Source organism: Anolis carolinensis, chromosome 1 (genome assembly GCF_035594765.1).
Source record: "Anolis carolinensis isolate JA03-04 chromosome 1, rAnoCar3.1.pri, whole genome shotgun sequence".
Classification (NCBI taxonomy): Eukaryota; Metazoa; Chordata; class Lepidosauria; order Squamata; family Dactyloidae; genus Anolis; species Anolis carolinensis.
Window position 1 is genome coordinate 288,875,810 of NC_085841.1, and position 19,838 is coordinate 288,895,647.

The 19,838-nt window shown below is 39.2% G+C and overlaps 1 protein-coding gene across 1 annotated transcript in view; it reads right to left on the minus strand.

The window, feature by feature from the left end:
• The window catches only part of nav2 (neuron navigator 2), a 691,770-nt gene that overhangs the window by 581,389 nt on the left and 90,543 nt on the right, over positions 1–19,838 (minus strand). The window lies entirely within an intron of this gene.

A 19,838-nucleotide genomic window follows, 5' to 3' on the forward strand; every position in this document is an offset into this window, starting at 1 on the left:
TAGGCAATTCTTGACTGCTGTAGGTCTTCAGCAAGTACTCCATGCCCTTGAATCTTTGAAATAATTCACATAACATTAAACAAGAAAAGGTTAGTAGCACTTTCATTTAACCATAATTTGAGTTTCTGATATGTCACACACCATTATTTAATCCCTTTCCAGCACCTCTTTGCTACACTACAGGAAAATGACACTTGAATATGCAATCTTTTTGCATTATCACAAAATATATACAAGCTTCCTCTTTATTTTGAATGATACAATTTTCTGCTTAATTAAGCTCAATAGAAAAGCCTTCCTACACATTTGTTTTTTGATTTTTGAGCCTACTAAAATCTAGATTAAAAGATGTGAAGGATCTCTTCCCAGTGACTTCTAAATAAGTGCTACTCAAAATGGTAGTCCCTTGACCAGTACCAATCTGTGAGTCATCAGTTGCTGATCTGTGAACCCTAAACCACACCCTCTTATCTTCCAATGCTCACTAGGACACAAACAGTGCACACAAACAAATATCTTCTTCTGTCCTTTCCATTCATTTAAACTTGTCTCACCTATATGTAAAATCAGATCCTACCCATAACTGCCAAATATTATACCCTTACATATGCCAGACATTGGCACTCTATTTTTTCCAAATATGAACTCACTATTCTTCTGTCTTAAAGTAAATATGACACTAAGTTCCAAATTACCAGAAATATCATAATGCACAAAGGTGAGAGCTATCAATTATTTATCCAATGTACATTTACATGCTAATGAAAGGTTTGTTCAAACTATGATTGATACAAAGAAATTTGGGCTCCAAGCTTCTTCCTTGAAGAACAGCAGACAAAGCCAAAATGAGTATTTAAGTGAAATCTTTGGGGATAGTTTGGCTAAGTCCAAGCACCATGTCTACTTCTTTAAATCAATATTTTTAGTATGGTAGCTAGAGACCATGATAAAGACCTATAAATGTACAGAATGTTCAAGATAAAAAGTACAAAAGACAATAAATAAAGTCATTATTTTTGAATAAAAACGTTTCTAAAAGGGGCATGGCCAAAGTGGCAATGCACAGGTTGGGAGGATTTTTCTATAAACTGGTGCGTTAAACTGAAAGCATGCTGCTCAGTTTTTACTACACTTTCTGCAGGATCATGCAGTAACAAGAGGCATGTTCCAGCTTCCTATGATTGGTTTGCAATGCCATAATACACCTTTAGAAACTTGAGTGGAAATATCCAGAATAAACTTAGATGAATGGCTCAAGCATAATGTCATATTAACACATATTCGCCTGAGTGGTTTGAAATGGGATTAATGTCAATGATTTGGTCATCGAGGCAACAATTTTGAATGGGTTACAATTGCTTGAAGAGATGCTCACACATAGGTGAACCTTTGCACGGGGAAAATACATGGTGACTAGGATGCACAATTCTATTCTGCTCTTCAAGCATTAGCTCTCTGCACAGAAAAAACATGTGACTAGGACCATAGGAAACTGTAAATTAACTGGTTAATTACTTGTAGAAGGAGCCCCCAGTCATGCAGTGGGTTAAACCCTTATGCTGGCAGGACTGATGACGTGAAGGTTGGGTTGCTGACCTGAATGTTGCCAGTTCGAATCTAACCCAGGGAAAGTGCGGATGAGCTCCCTCTATCAGCTCCATGCAGTGACATGAGAAAAATCTCCCACAAGGATGGTAATAGCATCAAAACATCCAGGCATTCCCTGGGCAACGTCCTTGCAGATGGCCAGTTCTCCCATACCAGAAATGACCTGCAGTTTCTCAAGTCGCTCCTGACACAAAAAATAAAATTTACTTGTAGCAATCTCGTATGGGAATGATAAATATCACAAGGTTATCGTTATTTTTGTTATGTGTCTTCAGGTTGACTTTGACTTATTGTAGTTCATAGGCTTATCTTAACAAGACTTATTCATAGGAGATTTATCTTTGCTCTCTTCTAAAGCTGAGAGAATGTAATTCGCTGAAGTCAAATCCCTGAATGAGTGGGGACTGAACTGTCCAACTGTTCATAAATATTAGAAATTACCAAAGAAAAGTATGCACTGGATGGCATTGGGAAATGTAGCCGTGTCTGAGAGATATGAAGACTTTTATTTACTATTTTGACCATTTGGAAATGCATTCAAAAATACTCATGGTAAATTACAAATATAATAATAGCAAATATACATGTTTATGAGACCACATATATAAAAAAGATCAACAAGAAGCAGTATAAATCAAACCAATAAGAAAATGTGGTGGAAAAAGATGCCTATTGGCAAATCTTTCTTAAACAGAATTTTCTGAAAAAAAGATAATACCAAAAGAAACATTTCTAGTCTGTGTTCATGTTAATCACATTAAAGAGAAGAAATATACATGGAGCAAGCAATATTTTTTGCACTGGAAATTTTGAAGTATTTAAATAGAAAAATCAAGCTCCATTCCCCTAAGTGATTTGAGGCATATTAAGATTATCACGACTTTTACCACCAAAAGAGCACACTAGCATAACTCAGAATGGAAGAAAGAATTAATTTGAAAGAACTAATTATTGTACTGCACAAGATGAGATAAGGGGGAAAGAGAGAAAGAAGTTCAGCAGTGTTTTTATTCTCACAGCAAATGAGAAAAAAGGAAAAGAAAGAAAGCCACATAGGAATTTTGTGTGTCCTGAATACTAAATTAAATACATTTTACCAGCATGGTTATATTCAGAAGCATTTAGCAATCATGAATCTTCTAGGTTTAGCTATGTATAAACTTAACAATAATTGGTTTATTGTTATGAAATGAAAGGAAAGATCTCTTAACCCTTTGTAGTCACACTGGAGCAAGTGTGGAGAAAAAAGAACACACAAATGGCATCTAAGCATAGCTGTGGCCTCAGGTCACTACATTCCCATACAATAGCTATTGGGTTTAGCATTACACTACAGCATTTACCTGGAAGCACAAAAATTTTGGCACAAGGAAGACTTACAGACAAATATCAGGGGGAAAAAATCCAATTTGACAATGTAGTCAAAATTGCTGCTCTGTGATCTAATGCTGAATCAGATAAAATAATTAAGACGCTAAAAATGTGATACTGAAATTACTTTTCTAAAATACAGGATAACATTGCAAAGAGTTGGTAAGGACCACTTTCTGAATACAGTACAATACACATATTTTATGTTCATGTTGTCTCATTAATTTAGCTGTCAAAACCACCTTCTGTTTCTAGGCAGTGCTCTTCAACCAAGCAAAATAAATGTGTACTTTGTGTTCAGAGTCCTGGTCATGGTCTGGAGGCTTGAAAAACAATGCCTGGCATCTAGACATGAGAACAAATTGTGTGTTTATGAAAACACAGGCAGTTGAGCCAAAATTGAGTGAGCACAGCATACTACAAGGTCAAAAGAGGAAATGGCTTCAAAATCACTACAAATAGAACAAGCATGCTTTCTTTGTAACAGTAAAAATGCCCTTTCCCCATTAGGACACAATTCCAAAAGAAAAAGAAAAGCTGAAGTAATAAATGCATGGCTAGATGAGACATCTTGGCTGTTATCACTGGAAAGACAAGAGAGATAAATTCACCTCTTTTTTTAAAGCCACTTTTGAGATGACAAAATATACGAAATGTTCTGGTTTGGTGATTCCAAATTGGGTTCCACTGTAACTGCCGTCACAATATATTGGCTCCCATTCAAAGCAATAGTGCCTCCATAGGTGGGTAGTGTAAATCAATGGGTAGTGTAAATCAATGGACCTGATTTGATTGAATTTCAATTCTAGTGACTTTTTGTTTTACAAATGAATACCAATGTGTGAGATGAAGACGCCTTGATTCGGCCATATTCATGAGCCAGCAATATGATGCGGCTGCTAAGAAAGCCAATGGGATTCTGGCCTGCATCAATAGGGGTATAGCGTCTAGATCCAGGGAAGTCATGCTACCCCTCTATTCTGCCTTGGTCAGACCACACCTGGAATACTGTGTCCAATTCTGGGCACCACCGTTGAAGGGAGATGTTGACAAGCTGGAATGTGTCCAGAGGAGGGCAACTAAAATGATCAAAGGTCTGGAGAACAAGCCCTATGAGGAGAGGCTTAAAGAACTGGGCATGTTTAGCCTGCATAAGAGAAGGCTAAGAGGAGACATGATAGCCATGTACAAATATGTGAGGGGAAGTCATAGGGAGGATGGAGCAACCTTGTTTTCTGCTGCCCTGCAGACTAGGACGCAGAACAATGGCTTCAAACTACAGGAAAGGAGATTCCACCTGAACATCAGGAAAAACTTCCTGACTGTGAGAGCTGTTCGGCAGTGGAACTCTCTCCCCTGGACTGTGGTGGAGGCTCCTTCTTTGGAGGCTTTTAAGCAGAGGCTGGATGGCCATCTGTCGGGGATGCTTTGAATGCGATTTCCTGCTTCTTGGCAGGGGGTTGGACTGGATGGCCCATGAGGTCTCTTCCAACTCTACTATTCTATGATTCTATGATGCATTAAATTACTAGCCACCCCCTCTACATAATGACATTTCTGGCATCCAAGATCCCATCAGCTGTACATTCATGCAAATGTGAAGGGGGCATGTCCCCTGCCTCATCAAAATAGCAACCTTTTTAAACTCGGATCTTAATTCATGTGGAAATTATATATATTCACTTCACAGATCTTTAAGAAGTGCCCCTGTGCTAACACTGTCCCATTAAGCTACATATGATAGATTAGGTAAAGGTAAAGATTTTCCCCTGACGTTAAGTCCAGTCGTGAACGACTCTGGGGGTTGGTGCTCATCTCCATTTCTAAGCCGAAGAGCCAGTGTTGTCCATAGACACCTCCAAGGTCATGTGGCCAGCATGACTGCATGGAGCGCCGTTACCTTCCCGCCGGAGCGGTACCTATTGATCTACTCACATTGGCATGTTTTCGAACTGCTAGGTTGGCAGGAGCTGGGGCTAACAGCGGGCATTCATTCCACTCCTGGGATTTGAACCTGGCACCTTTTGGTCTGCAAGTTGAGCAGCTCAGCGCTTTAACACACTGTGCCACCACCAGGGCACAGACTGGGGAAGCAATAATGGCTTGAGTATTAGTGATTTATGCTACAAACCTCCAATGGTAGTTCGTTTTTTTTGTATTCCTAAGTAAAATACATGCCAAAGGTCCCAGTAATTTCCCAGTAGAAAATCTTGTGTGTTTTAAAATCTGAGCATGGTAATTACTTAGAGAGTCTAAGTAAACGGTTCTAGTCCAGCTTACCTGTTCGAACACTTCTTCCTTTATAAGCCAGCTAGAACACTAAGATCTGCCCGGGAGGTCCTGTTCTCAGTCCCACCGCTTTCACAGGTGCAGTTGGTGGGGACAAGAGACAGGGCCTTCTTGGTGGTGGCCCCTTGGCTGTGGAACTCCCTCCCCAGTGAGATTAGATTGGCCCCCTCCCTCTTAGCGTTTAGGAAACAACTTAAGACTTGGTTGTTTGAGCAGGCATTCGATGAATGACAGATATCTGGAAATATGGAAGTAACTAAAGATACTCCAGGATCGATACAAGGTCTAAACGTTTTATGTTGAGTCTGTGATTGTTGTTATAGTTTTATAGTTTTTATGGTTTTTAATCTATTGTTATATGTTGTTGATTTGATATGTGATGTTTTATACATGTGAGGTGTTGAATTTTGCCATTGATTATGTTGTGAACCACTTTGAGTCCCCCCAGGAGTGAGAAAAACAGTAAATAAATAAATAATGATATGGCCGAATCAAGGCGTACACAAAAGGTGTCAGCGGATGAATCTCATGCATTTTAATATTTTTATAATTCATGTTTTAATAGAGTTAATATAACTTTTAATTGATTTTGGTATTGTTATTGTTTATTGAACTGCTGCTGTTTATTGAATGTGTTTTTGGGGCAATGGAATTGCTGACTGTTGTAAGCCGCCCTGAGTCCCTACAGGTGAGAAGGGCAGGGTAGAAATGATGTGTGTGTATACACAATAAATAAATAAATAAATAGAGGAAATTTCCAGAAAAGGGGAAAATGATGGGGAGAAACTCTATGCATGCACATACACTCACACTTTGTTAGCAGCTTCCAGATTTTCCCTCTGGTAGGCTATTGTTATAACAATGTCTTAAATATATCACTGAGTACATAGATATCTCTTAAGTCAGGTCAGATCCTGTGGAATAGCCTTGAATCCCATTTATAGTTGGGGCTATAATCCTTCTTGCAATAGCAAAAAGCCTAGGGTTATTGTGAGTATGATCCAGGATGTATACAATCATTGCCTTGCTCATGACAGGCTATTATTAGCTGCAAAAGAACATTAAGAATGGGAATCAAGAAGAGAAGCCAAAATATTTTCTTTTTCATTGCTAAGTATATATTTTAGAAGATTGGCCTATTTAAATTTTTGACAGCTCACCTTCAGCAGCTTGGAAAACATATATATTAAGTTGTATGATATCCATGGGGAAGATAAAATGATGCCAATGATGTCTTTGGCTTAACAGCGTAAATGCACACTTGAAGAGCAGCAGAGCTGAAGAATAGGTTCCAATTATTTGTTTATAAATATTGTGAAGCTAAACTGATCATGGGATGGCAGGGGAGAGTACAAAATTATATGTTTTGTACAAAAGATTTGTTTTGCCAAGCTAGCTTTGTACCTTAGCAACATTAATCTGCTTCACTGGAATGATCCAACTGGAAGGATGTTAAAGGACGTCAGTTTCTACCTAGCTGCAGATTTAGTCTAGTGCACATTCCTTTGACACTGATTTAAAACCAATTATTGCTCATGAAGAATATGACAAAAGGTGTTCTTTTAATTATTATAGTGTCCTTTGTACAAGTCCAAGATTGCCACTCTAGATATAATGTGAAGTTAATCTACTTGCACAGGAAGCATTTAAAAAGTCTTTCCTAAAGAAGCATTGTAGGATTGGATGTTTTTGAGATGAAAGATCTGGGCTTGACTCTCACAGCCCAGCATGAACTTTTAGAACTGGTTAATTAGTTAAAATAAATAATCATTTCGGATTCCCCATTTATTCTGGCAGATCAATGCAATATAAGTCTTCAACAGAATAAAAGGGCATTCTTTGTGTTGTATAGCCTCTGAAGACATTTCTCCAGAGATCACATACTAATTGGGCTTTTTCACAGCCAAGACAATAAATGTGAGACAGAATTAAGAGAACCATAATTACAACCTGAAAAGCAGAATCCCTGCTAAGTCTAAGGCACTGTACTAAGATTTCCTATACGCGAAATTGAAAGGTGAAAGGCCAAAGTCCCTTTCAGATGAAAAATGAATGCATCAGGGTGGTGTGTGGGGAGCGAGAATAGGATTGGGGGTGGTAGGTTCTTCCCTGACCTTTATGCATTCATTTGGAGGTCAGTAGACCTTACAGGGCTTATTCTCAACAATAGGAAATGCTGGAAAAGCAAAGAGGGAGCCCTATACATGTAAAGTTGTTGGCAAGTAGATTCTGCTCTGACCTTTGAATTAATGCATGTAATTTAAAGATTGCCCCTGCCTCGCAATGTCACCTCCATGGAACACATTCACATCCATTGTTAACAACGGCCCAAATAATGCAGTGGCTACTCACTCTTTCTCTCCTTCTCCTTCTATCTAGATAGATACGCTTTTCCAAAAACTCCAATTCCATGCCACTTTGGTCACATGCTCTGTGTTGAGAGATCTTGTAGGTATTGGAACATAGATGGCCTACAAGAAAGTGCCTTCTTGTCTGTGTATGGAATTGCTTACTAAAAAGTAGTATCTGTGGTATACTGTGCCTTTAAGCCACACTCTCTGGTTGTTACAGCTGCAATGTATTTTACTACTGATGGTTGGGATATATAGTTTTGTGCACCCAAAGCCTCAGTAGCCTTCCTAGTGTTTGAATAAACACCTTTGCTACAAGACTCTGCTGGCTGGTGAGCTTGTTTCATATGAAGAATACTACATGGTGTCAGAAGTGGGATCCAAACCTCTCCTGTGCTACAACCTGGAAGCTAACGTCCTCAGAAAAGGAGTGTTTAGACATGGAGTCATTTCGTCCTCCTCCTCCCCTTGCTATGCAAGGTAATATGGCTGAGAACTGGAGACGGTAGGAACAGGCTTTTCAGTTGTATCTTGCTGCAGCGGGACTTGAGAATGTATCAAACAAGCGGCAGATAGCTATCCTGCTACATTGTGTGGGAGAGGAAGGAGTTTCTTTATATACAGTAGAGTCTCACTTATCCAAGCCTCGCTTATCCAATCCTCTGGATTATCCAAGCCAGTTTTGTAGTCAATGTTTTCAATATATCATGATATTTTGGTGCTAAATTCGTAAATACAGTATTTACAACATAACATTACTGCGTATTGAAATACTTTTTCTGTCAAATTTGTTATATAACATGATGTTTTGGTGTTTAATTTGTAAAATCATAACCTAATTTGATGTTTAATAAGCTTTTCCTTAATCCCTCCTTATTATCCAAGATATTCACTTATCCAAGCTTCTGCCGGCCCGTTTAGCTTGGATAAGTGAGACTCTACTGTAATACATTTGTTTTTGCCGAGGAGAACCCGAAAGATATTTCAGAGGTTCTGGAACAGTTTAGGACTTATTTTTTACCTCGGAAGAACATTGTGTTTGAAAGATTTTGTTTCTGGAACCATATGCAGAGTCCTGGAGTTACAAATGTGCAATTTATTGCTGAGCTAAAACTGGAAGCAGCCAGCTGTGAATTTGGAATGGCAGTTAATGAGATGATAAGAGATAAAGTTGTTTTTAGTTTACAGCAAGAGAAACTGAAACAAAAGGGGAGATGTATGAAGCGGAGATATGGTATACTGTGCCTTTAAGTCACACTCTCTGGTTGTTACAGCTGTAATGTATTTTACTACTGATGGTTGGGATATATAGTTTTGTGCACCCGAAGCCCCAGTAGCCTTCCTAGTGTTTGAATAAACACCTTTGCTACAAGACTCTGCTGGCTGGTGAGCTTGTTTCATATGAAGAATACTACAGTATCTCCCCTGGCAGTGAAATATTCTCAGGCTCTGGCTGGCCATGAGTTACTCCAATATTCTGAAGACCTCCAAAAGTGACTTTGTCTAAAGCTCTTTCGCCTCCGGCTTTCCTATGCAGATCCTCGAGGACGGTAGACGTGATGGCGGCATCCCGGGAAGCCTCCTTGTCCCTGGAGTGGAGGGCCAGCTGCCAGTTTGTGCTCAAGACTTGCCGGCGGCTGGCGCAGGCTTTTCATGAATGGAGGCACGAAGACTTTCAGCAATTTTGAAACAATATTCACTCCGTTATGGCAAAGGCCTGTGGATTTCGATCCAGACCTTTTGATGCAAGTGGAGAGCATCGAACTTCTCTCCAACAATGAAGGTGGTGGTGGTAAGAGCTCCGTGGCCTCGGTCAGTGCGGATCCCGGGCGTCCGAAGGGCCCCTCAAAAAACCCTTGGCACATTATTCCAGCAATGGCTTCCACTTCTAGTGGTGGTGGCAAGAGCTCCGCGGCCTTGGTCAGTGAGGAACCCCAGCATCCAAAGGGCCCCTCAGAAAACCCTCGGTACATTATTCCAGCAATGGCTTCCACTTCTAGTGCACTTTCACCTGAAGACCAGAGCCGCTCTGGATGTGAGGAGGCATGCGGTGTGGAGGAGCACCCTCTGCCCCCCCCCCACCCTGCCTGGATGGGCCCATAAGGGTCCCTTCTTCCTGAGGGTGAAGCGTAGATATGAGTCAGCACTAGGAGTCTTTGTTCCTGATGAGAATTGGGTCTCCCGATACCAGCAGGGCCAGACCAGCGACCTCCAGGCCAAGCTGCCAAGACTGAGTAAGGGAGGAGGCCAAGCTGCAGGAACTGGAAGAGGCCAACTGGAAGGCCAAAGAGGCCAATGTGGAGCTCAAAGCCCAATTAGCAGGCAAAGAGTTGGAGCTTTCACAGAAGAAGGAGGAGAACGAGGCCCTGGCCCAGAGGAATAAGGCCCTGGAAGCCCACGTGGCTCAGCTGGAGCGATTGCTGCACAAGACAGAGACAGAGCAATTGAGGAAAACCATCCAGGAGCTGGAGATGGAGGAGATGAAGGCCCCACAAGCCCTTTTCTGGACACCTTATTCTTGAATTGTGATGCCAGGCACTTATGTCAGACGTCTGGTTGGGAATTTCAGGAATGGGTGATGTTATCGAACATGTTATTGTCATTAAAGCACTCTCATATTGGACTTTGTCTTCTGATGTAATCTGAATTGAAGGAGCTCATCCCATAGTGGTAGTATAGGGACATCTCTGATCCAGTTAAACTACAGGGCTGCCAGTGGTGTATGCCCTTTACCTTGAACAGCACACTCAGATATTTGATGCACACATGCTAGCAATATAACAGTCAGTGCAAATATACTTTCTGTAAAAGTCAGTCCTTTTTCAGCATACTACATACTTGGTGGCATAAATTTTACAAGCTTTATGTAATTCTCTTGACCATCAGATTTTGAAAACTACAGAAAAGCAGTGAACAATTCAATAGGTAATAAGATAAACTAGTTTTTTTTAAAAAAAATCCATTGTGACAGATGTCAATAATAGATAACTCTTTAAACATAATAACAAATAACACAAATTACTTATAAAAAGTAATATCTCCAAGCACTGAAGGCAATACTCTTTGAGTAAAGGGCTAAACCTTTTTTTAGGTGGCTCTGAGAGCTCATAGCTGTATCAAAAGTAATGCATTGAATGTTCAAGCCTGTCTTCTGTTTCATCTAAATATAAGGTATTTTTCCAATTCCTAAATCTTAGTCTTATTGCTCATTGATTACCTTGCTTTTTTAACGATCCTGTGTGCTTACACCCTTGGGACCATCTTAAGATATTGCTTTTAGTGCTGTAGTTTTATATCTATATCTCGTCACCACCAAAATTCAGACACCAATTAGTTATTGTTTTTTTGAATTTCAGTAATGAATATGTTCCTGTAATACATATTTTTAGTATTATTATTCTCCGTAATCTAGCTTTAGGAAATAACTATGGGATTTTCATGTTATTTTAGTTTTTTCCCTTATACACTTCAGTAAATTAGAAAATATTATTTTGTAACACCACTAAGTCTCTATTGTTAAAAGAAATCCAACAACAATTGCTTGCGTCTTTTCATCTGAGTATTACAGATAACAGTACAAAGTACTATGTTGATAGTAATACGCTTATAGCTTATTACACTAAATTAATTAAACTCTGAATAAGGCAAAACCTGAAAATTCTGCATGTCTAATTTGTCCACCAAAGCGCCTTGTATAATGAATAGCTTTGTAAGAGCATTATGTTATCACAATACAGCATATGATTCCAGCGCTGCTCTATTCATTTTCAGAAGGGACTATCAAGAGCTGCATGGTTTTATGGGCAAACCATTAGGCTTGTTATTCCCCAGGGGTTATGACGAGTCACATCTGCCTGGAATGAGACAGCTTCGATGATCTCAGCCCACTCTTCATTGAACACTATCAGTTAGTGTGTAATAGAACCACAAATGACTTGTCACTCTTAGAAAGTCAGAAAACCATAAGCCAAAGAGGCACCCCAAATGCCCATTAATAATAGAGGGGTTGCCAGAGGTCAGGCAGCAAAGCCATTAGAAGTATAGAGGCAGGAAGCAACCCAGGTTGATAATAGCAGAGCAAGTTTCATGTATGACCCATGAAACTGAATGCCAAATGCACAAAGGCTCATCAGGTTCTTGACAATCCAGTTTCTGTAGTCACAGCAAGTGGCAAAAGTATGATCAAACCCATGGGGAATCTGCCACCTGTGGGAACGGTGAATGGCTAAGAACCTGAACTAATAACTTAGGACCAAGGAGGAAATTAGTTTGTATGGAAAGAAACTATTACAATCCATCAAATCTTTCTTTTCTAGATTAGTCATTCAGCACAACCATACAATGGATGCCTGTATTTCTACAGGGATAGTTCTGTAATCCCTGGTCCACAAGAATGGGAAAAAGCATAGAGAGCTTCAAGGAACAGTGTATCATGTACTAGGAGTTCAGAAGGATTGTGATATAATCAGTATGGGTAGATTGTTCCTAGAGTTGGCTCTGGTCACTTCCTGACAAGCGAAACTCTGAATCCAAAGTGGATTGAGGCAATCCAGATGCCCTAATAAAGTGGACTATTTCACATTTTACAAACCCCAATCATTTCTTCTTTCAAGTTTTTTATGATATAAAATTCCACATTATTATCTAAGCACAAGTCTTTAAAAAGATGAACCAGGTTCAAATAACACTTCCTAAGAAGTCATTAATTACTATGCTGTTGTTTTGTTGTTTTGTTGAGTTAATTCACATATGATTCATATTTCACCTAATACTGGTGCTCAAGGTGGCCGATGAAAATTGAAACACATACAGTTCAAATCACTTACAAAACCATGAGTCAACATAGAATTAAACCATAGAATTAAAATGCTCTGAAACAAATCCATTAAAAGACAAACATTTACCAGCTTAACATACATCTTTGACAAAAAAAATCTAGTACTTGAACTTTCTGGAGGCAGAACATACATATTACAAAAAAACAGTATTCCAGCTTAGGAACAGAACTAATTCAGAGGGGCTGTATAACGAAACCATAGCTCAACTGAAACTGTTTCCAAACTTATTTATTTCCACAAATAAATACCCTGAAACCTCAATGATTATTTTGGAAGTGCACGCTATGGAACTGTGGAAACTATAGTCAAAAATCTAAGCTGCCTAAGCCCTGCCTACACTTATGTACACACTTTTCAACCATCCCAATTGACAGGAACAGTTTCTATTAATCTTCTGTCTTAATCCTGTTACCCTACTTTTTCAGCTGCTTTTGAAAAGAGCCAGTTTTTTCTCTCTCCTTCTCCAAGTTTCCCCCTTTGTCCTCATCATACTTATATTAATGCAAACTGAGTTCAACAGAGAGGAGAAGAGAGAAGACAGACTCCCTTATTTCCCAGTAAACCCAGGGCACATCTACATTATAGAATTAATGCAGTTTAACACCCCTTCAATTGTCATGGATAAATGCTATGGAATTTTGGGATTTGTAGGTTAGGTAATGCACCAGCACTTTTTTGCAGAACAAACTTAAGATCTTGTAAATCTACAGGTGGTGTTGTGGTCTCCAAGTTTTATGATATTACAAATATGTTAAAACAATACATGCTCAAATCCAATTGCAAGTCCACCAAAACAACTACTGAAAAAAAACCATTTATGTACTTTCCATTGATTCAATCAGTCTGTTGTATTCCAATGGGGTTAACAACTGGATTTAGGTACAGCGGCAGAAGCCTACAAGCGCCTGCTCTACTTGGTTGCAGAAACAGCCCAGAAGGTTAAAGTTTCACACCCAGCATTCCTGCTTGCCTGCCTTCCGGGCTACAGTATAATAATTTCTGCTTTGGACCAGCAAACCAGGCCAAGAATTAGCCTTTTGATGAATAAGTGTGGACAATAGACATCAGCTAAATAAATAAATAGGCACATAGGAACATGTAATTCAGTCATACGGAAATCAAAAGAGAACCAGGACACAAGTACATATAGTATGTTTCTGCAGAGTTTAAAACAGCCTTTTAAAGACACTTTTGTTTAAAAAACCATTTTAATGGTACTATCCATGAGTTGGCTTTTAAATTTCCCATCATGATATCCTGGTGCTGCTTTTCTAATACTTTAAGAAGTAGTTGGAGGGATAGACAAAACATCCTCCAGTTCGTCACAAAACCTGAACATAATTTGTAACAGATAATTGCTATGAATGTCCATTAATAATACTGGGATATGTCAGGTAACAAATCCACTGACAAAGGCCCTTTCCATACAGCCCTATATCTCAGGATCTGATCCCAGATTATCTGCTTATCCCAGATTATTTGGCAGTGTAGACTCCAATAATCCAGTTTAAATCAGAGAATCTGCGATCAAATCTTGGGATATAGATCCAGTCAAAGAAGCTCTTTTCTACAAAGCCTTTTTAAACTGGACCAGTCTCCAAATTTCCCTTTTTTTGTCTTCTTTCTATCTGGACATTTTTGGCAGCATCAGCATTGGGTAAGTAGAGAAGGAGAAGTGGAGAAACACAGATATTTGGTGTCAAGCTGCAGCAGTGTATTTGCAGAAAACAGTGAAACACATCTTAAACTGGAGAAGAATGGTTGGGTATTCTAGCTGATCTTACTGTACTTGTGTAAGCCTGCCCACAACAGGCAAAGTGAACACCACCAGCCTCCAGAATACCTTACAGAACATGCATGAACCTAAAAACAAAAAGAAGAGGAGCAAACCGTTACACAAATAAACTTCATTCAATTGGGGCGTGGTCCAAATTAGAAATCTGTAATCTTCCTCTATTTCCCTACAACTTCTGTTAAGGAGAAGGAAAAATTACTACATTGAATAGCAAGGCTAAAAGCCCTACATCTCGTCATCACTTTTCTACTGAACATTATTTGATGTGGCCATGAACTCCAATAAGTGGAAAGAGGATTGCAGTTCTTTTTTCATTTCCACTTTCCAGCCAGGATTAGGTTATTTGCCAGTTAGTGTACATTTCAGCTTACGTCCTGAGCAGAATGAAGATGTTCCAGAGACCAAATACCCTCAACAAAAACAACTTCATTCTCTCCCCAAGAAAAGTGTTTGGACAGAAATACAAATCATACAACATCTTTTTTGAAACGTAACTATACACTATATAAAATGTTTTAATTTTCAGAGATGTCCAGAAAAATTATGAATACCAATTTCTAGGACATGGATGTGGAACATGCAGCTCTTCAAAAGCTTAAAGTTAGACAAAGAAATCCCAAGAGAAATGCAATCCTCTTTGCTCTACAATGTGTAGGTTGTTCGTATTGGGTTTACCCTAATTATTTATGGTTTCAGAAATACAACTTAACCCATGTTCAGATGAGATTATTCTGTGCATTTCTTTACTTTTTCCTACAACAACAAATAACACAGAGCAAATTTCAGAACATGGGAGTAAGTCACAAGGGGAAGAGAGAGGATACCTCTCAGGCCTGGCTGCAGGCTTCAGAGAGATGCATCCCAAGTGTCATCTACTGGGTTTCCTTGTCCCATCACCTCCTTCCAACATCCTTGCCCCTTGACAAGCTTATTGGTGGTGGCAGGCACAGCATGCCACGATCTGTTGCAGGCTGCTGCAAGCCACCTGCCATTTTGATTACCCACAAAACCTTGATATAGTGTTGTTACAGGCCATTGTGGGAACTCAAACTGGCAGGCAGCTCATAGCTAAGTAAGCCAAAACACAGCATGGGAGAGCTAGAGGTTCCAGGCCCAAAGACAGAAATCAGTGCCCACAGGGTCAGGCCTACTTTCATTTTCAGCGAGGGACACATCATTTCTTTACTTCTATTTTTGGTAGTATTCGTTTCTGAATTTGTCTCTTGTATAAATCCAGATAACAGGGTCTTTAACCCTTTCTTTGAAATATGCTTTCCTATTAGGATGCTTATTAGCAATATCAATGTATTGCAGAGGAACATTACTTAAAATCACTGTAGCTCGAAGACTTTCATGCCTTGTAACATGTATTTTCAATATTTTGTTCTGTATGTCAATGTTTTCCTTTCCTTAAATTCAAATTACAGAAATTTACTGCCTCTGCTGGGGAAAATACTACCGAATATTGGCAACCAGGCTGAAGGTTTATATCACTTTTTCATTATTTTCCCTATGACAAGATTTACGTCAAACCTTATTCATGAAAGCCAACATTGATCCTGAAGGAAGATTCTCCCTGCAGTTTCTCATGCAGAAGAGAAAGACCTGACAGCCAAGTCACTGACTGACTGAGTTTGCAGGAAATGAGTAAGAGGAAAACTGAGGGAGGGAAAGAATCTGAACTAAAGGAAGCTGCAGAGAATAGGTAGTAAATTTTTAATAGATAGAGAGGTCACAAGAGCTAAGCAAAATATATCAATACATGTACTGGGGGGTACTGTGAAATTCCTTAAGTAAGGTATTTATTGTGAGGAACACAATACCTTTTCAAAACATATAATACTTGAACGGGGGGGGGGGGGGGAATCCTGCCTGTGAAGAGTTGGTAAGCCAGATGCTCCCAAGAAAAGCAAGCACCGGGCTGTAAGTGTCAGTGTAGCTTCAGGAACTGCTGCAATTAGAAGTGAGGAGCAAAAAAATCTGAGGACAAAAAGTGAAATAAAAATAGATGGATAATCAAGCCCAATCTTCCATTTTTAAAGTGCATATATCTGGGCCTGTTAATTACAGTATGCCCAGATGGTGACACTAATAATAACTTTATTCTTATACCCCCGCCACCATCTCCCCAAAAGGACTCGGGGCGGCTTACATATGGGACAGAATGTCCGCAAGACATAAAAGCAAAACAATCAATTACAACAAAAACATAATAAAATAAAACCTAGTAAAATATGACAATCAAGATAAAACACAATTAAATAAAACATAGTGATGTTTAGATGAATACACACTTCAGTGCATATCCTATTGAGAGCAACATAGCTTATACTACACACTCAGATTTTGATGTGCATTCAAATGTACATCTGGTTCATACCTGCAAAGGTTCTAACAAGTTAAGCACTGAACAAAGTCTCCCCACTGGAACTGGCCTTTGAAAAGGAGATCATAGAATTTGACTACGATTCTTCCTTTCTTTTTCCTTTTCTATTCCTCTTCCTGATAATTCTTTTTACTTATGATTTTTTGAGAGTCACAGCTATTAAATAAGAAACATTAGACATTGTGCAAGCCTTCTTTGAGTCATTCCCCCCACCCACCCCATCTCTTCCACACACACACACACACACACACACACACTTCTATTTAACCACCAGGGCATTCTTCAGCTCAAAAAGAGAGAAAGGAAGCTTAAAGCATAGAAGGGATTTTCTCAGCCTCTGCCCTCCTGATATTCCATGGTTCATAGTTTACAGCCTCTTAATGGGATTCTGAATCTCTGTGAGTGCCAGGATCTTGCCAGCAGCATTAGAGCTTCCATAATAGGAATATAAGCTGGAGGTAGATAAGTAAAATCCTGCAAAAGAGGGCAAGGAGGAAAATTTAAGATGTGGAAGGCCAATTATGTTCGCCTAATGAGAAGGGAAATAAACAAAAAGTGAAACGTCTTTTGAAATATTCACAATTATTTAAAAGCCACCTTTGTATAACTACCATACTTAATTAATTGGATGGATACTGAATCATCTTCTTTATGTCCCTGCTATGCTGGAATATCTGGGATAATCTATTTCCACATTGGCAGCATGATTGGATTCTACATTCTAAATAAAGCATGATATTAAATTATATGACATAATAATATAAAGAACTACAAAGATGCACTGGATTTGAATATTGATATATTTGTTCATTTTTAAGCAGTTTTTCTTGATATTTCATGCTTATGTCTGCATTCATAATACAATTTAATATGGTGAATCTATCTAATGAGGCAACAATTTCTGTGTCACTGTAACCACTGCAGCAAATGTTGACTTACGGCATTGTTACACCTTCCTGGCTAAATCTTGGGATAAATGCAGGACAACACTGTGATAAAGGTCCATTACACCTAACTGTCTCCAAAAAATCATTTCCCACTCCAGCCATCAAGAAATGTGCAGTATGAACTGCAATATTTTCCAATTAATGCCTGCATTGGGATAATAATGCTATTTTTGAAATATAGCAAACTCTCAGTTAACTAGAACTCAAGAAATAATATTTTAAATAAAAAACTGTTTTATAATATAATAAAATTGTGTTATATTAAGTTTATCTTTATTTGTCTTAATTTGCTTTTAATTACTGTATTTAAATATTAAGTCAATGTTTGTTGTTGTTGCTATTGTTGTTAGAGGCTGGGTGGACATCTGTTGGGAGTGCTTTGATTGTGCTTTCCCTGCATAGCAGAATGGGTTTGGATTAGATGGCCTAGATGGCCCCTGAGTCTTCTACCAAAATACTGTTAAGTTTATGTTCGTAAAAATTGTTTTCATTTTAAATATTATATTGTTCTATCTTTCTTTCCTTTGCATGACAAATAGGATGTGTTTGCATGACAAACGGCATGACAAATGGGATCCATAGGAATTTGTCCATTTTTTAAATTACTTCATACAAACATTCTCCATCTATCTGCCACTTACCTGACCATCCATCAAATCTTAAAATGCAATGTGGTTCACAACTTTCTTGGTGCTCCACGAGAAACTTTTCCTTCAAAAAGGGCTCCACAGTTTTAAAAATTTCAGAACCCCTGCCCTACATCAATAAATTTTCCTGATATAAACTTGGTTTAATTTTAGGTTTCAGGTTAAAGTTATTCTTCATTCCCATTGAATGATCAGTAATGAGTTGTTATTGGATTTCTATTACTAGAGATAACTTATTAAATTATTTGTAATGAATTAACATTTATCATCTTGTATTTTGATACCTTACTTTAGAGTCTGCTTTAGGATTATTATTTTTTCAAGCACAAGGTAGAAGTATCTTTGATTAATTAATAGAAAGCATGCTTTCTTTGATTCCAAACACAGCTGCCAGATATCACAGCCCTGGCTGACACCCCAATAAAGTGCTATACCCTTCGAGGGACCCTTCCTGACAGGCCCAAAATGCAGGACCTGTCTCGGGTTTACCTGAGGTGTCCAAATGATTCCTCAGGTAAACCCAAATTAATCTGGAGTAAACTGGGATTTTCCAGTTTACTCCGGATTAAATAAACACCTGGAAAAATATGGACTTTAATGTAAGGTCTGGATTTTTCCAAGTGTGTGCCCTGTGCAGATTGACTCCTGGGATTGCTTCAGCGATTTCTAAGGGTCAACCCCCACAGTGATCCTGGTTCTTCAGGATTCTGGAGCCTGAAGAAGTGGGGTCATGCCACCACCCTCCCCTCCCAGCTCTCCATTTTCCCCAAAAAACTTGAGGGGCCTGGCTACATGCTCAGGCCCCTCTGTCGAAAGCTCCTGGCACATCAAAATGATGCACCAGGAGGTTGGTAGGGGAGAGGAGGGATTTGATGCACCAGGAGCTTTCGACAGAGGGACCTGAACATGCAGCCAGGCCTCTCTGGTAAGCTTTGGGGGTAAATGGGGTGTGAGGGCTGGCTCCATGCCTTCCCAGGTCAACCTCTGGTTTAATCTCTGGACATGCAGTCACCACCCGCCTCCCAGGAATAATAATAATAATAATAATAATAATAATAATAATAATAATAATAATAATAATAATAATAACTTTATTTTTATACCCCGCCCCATCTCCCCGAAGGGACTCGGGGCGGCTTACATGGGGCCTGGCCCGATAAAACAAACAAATAACAGTAACAAAGCAATAAAACAATTATCCCAGTAAAAAACATCAACATCAAAAAAAACAATCATTAAAATCAACAAGCAGGATACTGTGATGACTCATGGGCCTTGTAGTCCTGCTTATGACACTGTAATGCCTGATGATGAAGAAAACTTGGGTTTTTTACCTTCCCAGTCTGAACTGGAATCTTCCCAGCCAGATCTTTCCCAGGCAGATCTGGGAACCTTGCACCTGCAAGAGAGTTGTGACCCAGAAGTATGTCAAACAAATCCGGAGCCCACTTCCCCTGTGTTCTCCCGCCATGAGTTTTGTAAACAACAGAGAGGTTTGGAAGCTGCTTCGCGCAGGAGTGCGAGGATAGCAGCCAAGAATTCAGCCAATTAAGTCTGCTCTTTCGTGAGAATCCTTAAGGAGTCAAACATCTGGTCTCAAAGATTA